The sequence below is a fragment of the Capsicum annuum genome, unplaced genomic scaffold (assembly GCF_002878395.1).
Source record: "Capsicum annuum cultivar UCD-10X-F1 unplaced genomic scaffold, UCD10Xv1.1 ctg4198, whole genome shotgun sequence".
NCBI classification, from domain to species: Eukaryota; Viridiplantae; Streptophyta; class Magnoliopsida; order Solanales; family Solanaceae; genus Capsicum; species Capsicum annuum.
In genome coordinates, this window is record NW_025849350.1 from 37791 (window position 1) to 43155 (window position 5365).

Consider the following 5365-nt stretch of genomic DNA (forward strand, 5'->3'; position numbering starts at 1 on the left):
CGTGGGAGACATACTCGTCCAGGGGATCTCTCTGGACGTATTGAGGGGCTGACTAATTTTAATTTATTATTTTGGGAGGAATGTTCTATAAACATAAAAGGAGAAATGGATTAGACTGAGATTTAAATTTGAGCTCATGCTCACTGGCACGACATGAATATTGAAAGAGGGGAAACTATTTCTAAAACATCTTATATCCTCCTGTTCATAAATGTGGCACGCAACACACTTATGCATAAGACTACTAGATGTGGCTTTTCAAACTTCCTAGGACTCTATTGTAATGCCCCAAATCTGGTACCCGGAATACTACACAGTACTCATGACCCCAAAGGACCACAAGCTAACCCATGACTGATATTTATGCCTGTATATTGCATGATAAACTGTATAAATGTAGAATTATTAATTGTAAGGCCATAAGGTTCAAATCAGTAACATAACTAATAAATCATAACATATAGATGGGGTATGAAATACCCAAAACACTGAAATAAATATTTGAATAAGAAGTTGATGGGACAGATCCCCAAAGAACTTCAACTAATAAATTAATTAATAAGATAATAAAGAAATAATCACGTCCTCGAAGGATGAGGACTCACTACTAATTGACTGTTGATATATGGAATCTACTGATGCTCTGGAGCTCATGCTTTAGAAACTATAGTATAAAACACCATAGCGCAAATGCGCCAGTACTTTAAATGTACTGGTATGCATAAGAGGTAGGCTAAATGCATGGGGTTCATATGTATGAACAATACTGGCTAACTGACTAATATGAATATGAAAATACATGCATGAACATGTAGTAACTATATCGAAGATGGTGATAACATGAGTTTAATGATAAATAACATGACTGATATAACTGATAACATGAGCGATTGTATCTGACAGTCACAAATCTGATGGAACTAGTTGAGTTCTGTACTGTTCTGAGTTCGCTGTAGCTGACAGTCTTGAATTCTATAACTAAAATTATAGGAAGTAGTTATCTAACCGACATGCCCCTAATACTCCATTATGGCTGAGTTGGGGTCCAATTTATAACCCCAATTGGAAGGGTGTCAATACCGCACCACTTGTAAGGACAATCTGTGAGTAGCCCTCATATAACAGGTAACTCTAGTGAGAATGGTGGGAACCCCCATATAATAGGTTAAGACACCTCATCTACCCTCATATAGCAGGTTATGATGTCTCTACCTATGCTGACTACTTAATTCTGGAATGCAAGGATTTCTTCTAAGAATCACACCCTCATATAACAGGTGAGTTACCATCCTTGGTTTCACTCGGTGCTAACTCCTACTCCTATCTGAGTAGACACTGAACATAAATTACTGAACTGAACTGGACTGAATTAACTAAATTTCTATTGACTGGTGGAGTAGTATTGAGATAACTGAATTACTGAGATTTCCTGAGTTACACGACTGACTGAGTTCTATATATCATGGCTTGATAGAGGATATCATGAAAACATGACACTAAATCTAGGCACACAACTATATTTTTCGGGTACAAGTACCCTAAGGACTCAATGGAAGGAAACTGACAAGGCATGACATTATTGAATATATGACCAATATCAACAATCCATAATACAATAGCTGGAGATATTTCATGGGCACTAGACTATCATAGCTTGGTACATGAATAAGATAGCATGTATACATAGCATAATTTCATAAGGCTAACTCATAAGTAATCCAACAAACAAATTTAAATACATAAGAATAACATGGAAGCCATTTTAGATCACAATTTAGCTATAGTGCATAATTTCTATCTTCCTAGGCATTTTATCAAACACCTTGAATGCACCCATAGGGAATAGGCTTAATCATCAAATTGACACATTATAAATAACTAAATTTATGGATTTTACTCACTTGCTGATTTAGTTTCATAAAAAAAAATACATAAATATTCCAACTTGGGAATCATATAACAAGATAAACATGGTTACAATCAACCCACAACATAAATATCATGATTTGCAATTTGAAAAAGGGTTCTTGAGATTTATGGATGAAAGGAATCTATAAATCAACACAATGCATACCTTAGTTCTTTGTTTAGCGAAGATTGATGGAGAAACTTTCTTGAAATTGAGTCCCCAATTAAAACCCTAGTTTGTTCTTGAGATAAATTAAGAGAAACTAGTTTATTTTGGGTGAAGAAAGGGTAAATCACGTGTTAAATGGCTTAAATAGGGGTGGGAAATTAACCCTTTTAACCCAAGATGTGTCTTCTAATTTGTTGAAAATTTTTTGAACTGGACCCCTGGCGCAACGCGGCGCTATCGCTTCGTGTCACTAGAATTTGACAATTGGGAAATAGGGGAATGCCACGATGTGGAGCCATCGCGTTGCCACTTTGTTTGTGACCTAGAAGTTTGGCGTCATGCGCCACTATCGCGAACCCCTACTGGAATTTGACAAATGCCATTTTCTCTTGTGGCGCGGTGCAACACTGACTAATATGGTTCTGTTTTACGATGGGAACTTGAAATAGTCATAAATTCTTACCCGGTTATCGAATTTAGGTGAATATTATATTGATGAAAACCTTAAAAATTGTCCATGGAATATTATCTTCAATTTAGAGATTAATACTAGACACTCTTGGGACAAAATTAGCTATTAAACTTCGGGGTATTACATCTATTGAACCTTAGGCTCTGATACCAAGTTTGTAAAGCCCCAAATCTGATACTCGAAATGCTATACAGTGCTCATGACATCGAAGGATCACAAGCTAACCCGTGACTGATATCTGTACCTGAGCACTTTATAATATACTGTATAAATGCGGAATAAAAGGCTGAAAGTCCATAAGGTTCAAATATCTGATAAAATATAACATCTGGAAATACGGTATATCAGTACCAAAATAACTGAAATAACTGTCTGAACATGCTATAGTCTGAAACCCTCTAAACTGTCTGAATAAGGAGTTGATGGGACATGTCCCCAACTAACTCCGACTGCTGAAATAAACTAATTACTAAAAAAATGAAATAGTCAAATAATAACATCCTCGAATGATGAGGACTCACTGCTAGTCTGTCTGCTAAACGTCTGATCTACTAAGGGTGCTCTGGATCACGTCATTCTGAACCTATGGAATAAAATACCATAGCGTAAGAGAAAAGTATGTGTCAGTGCATGGAAATATACTGGTACATAAAGTGAGGTAAGGCTGAATGCAAGGGTTCATATGCATAAACTATAAGTGACTGAATAATAAGAGCATGACTACGTATGAATACATACAGGAGTACACAAACTATAACTGAGACCATAGTATTGTTTACTGGGTTCTGAATGCTGATTTACTAGACTGGGTTTACTAATATTGATAACTGTGTATACTAATACTATATTTCTAGTAACTGATAACTGATGATAGAATTTACTGATACTATTAACTGGTAACTGAACGACTGTTACTGACAGTCTTGCTTCTAATGGAACTAGCTGAGTTCCGTACGGGGCTGAGTAACTGTATCAGACAGTCCTAAATCTGTAGAACTATCAGAGCTCTATTACTAAGACTGAGACTGTAGGAGGTAATCATCTAACTAATATGCCCCAAATCTGAACTAGTGGGTGTCCAGCCTATAAGTTAGTTAGCCTCTCTTATAGGGAGCTCTTCCGTTAACCCCTCCTAGTAGGAAAACTCAAATGAGATGTATAATTCCTAGAATCGTAGGGGAACATCTCAACTTACGCTGGATACGTAGTTCTGTAATGCAAGGATTGCTTCTGAGGATCACACTCTCTACTGGATGACAGTTAAGACCTCATCCCTGGGTTCACTAGGTGCTGAACCCTACTCCCAACTTAATAGACACCGAACTAATTTCCTAGTTCATACTAGGCTTGACTGAGCTGTCACTGATCATGTTACTGACTGAACTGGACTGATTTCACTAAGTTTTGTTGACTGACGGAATACTACTGAGATCTGATAACTGACTAAAATTACTGAGTATTGTGAAGGACTGGACTGATACTGAATTTACTGAGTTTTCCTGATTTTTGTGACTTACTGAATTCTAAGGATCATGGCTTGGCTAAGAGTATATTGAAAACTGACTTTGGCTCTAGGCACATAGCTAAATTGTCGGGTACAAGTACCCCTAGGACTCGATAGTATGAAACTAACAAAACATGACACTTCTTTGAATACATAACCATAGGCCACAATTCATAATACAATCATTGGGGGATTTCATGAAGCACTTGATATTCATAATCTTGTACATGGATAGGAATGCATTCAAATATATCATAATTTCACAATTCTAGTCTCGTGAGCATTCCATCAAACAACTATAAGACATAGATTTAGCATGGGAGCTATTTTGAACATCTAGTTGTAGCCTAAGTTCATCATTTATATCAACAAAGGGTCAAAAAACACAATTCTACTCACTTAGGAATTTTATCAAAGACGTGGGATGCATATACTTATGCTTGGACATGAACACTAAACAACTACATCTTGGCTACTTTAATCAACTCAATTTCATGAAATTCAATCCACATGCTAACATAATATCAAGGAATACATAAAGATTCCATCATGGAAACCATATAAATCAACAATATGGATACAATTGGAATCTACAACATGAACATTTTTATTTAAGCTTTAAAAAACGGTTTCCTGAACTCCAAGGATGAAAGGGATCCTTGTATAAACACTTTACATACCTAGGTGGATGATTTCTTGAATATTGATGAAGGAAAGCTTGAACCCTTGGCTTGAAATTGAGCACCTAGGGTTTCTTGTTCTTCAGCAATTATGGAATAAGGAATTTATGCAGACAACAGAGGGCTTAATTTCGTGTTTATGAGGGCTGAAGGTCGAGGAAAATGATCTAATTACCCCTTAAGGATGCGATCATTTAGTGACTAAAACTGGGCACTGACACGGCGCGTCAATGACACCGACACGAAACACGACACATCTTGCCATGATCTTTCCTAGCCTCAGTATTTTTTACTTTATCAACCTGCAACAATGTTAACCAACACGATAGGCGATGCGGCGCGCCAAGATTGCGTTAGTCCACTATTTTGGGACACCAAACATGGTCTAAACGAGGTTCAAAAAATCCAAAACTTTTCCGGGAACACCTATTGACCTCCTTGATCATGAATTAGCAAGAATACCAACCATTAAAGTACATTAAGGTCACTATATGAGATTGCCAACTTTCGAAGGCCAAAAATAAACTAAGTCTTGAAACTTAGCTAGAATTTCCTAAGTTTGGGACCCCCTTAACATGCTTAAAGGACTGAATTAAGATTAGGAATTTTGCAGGGTCTTACAATCCAAAACT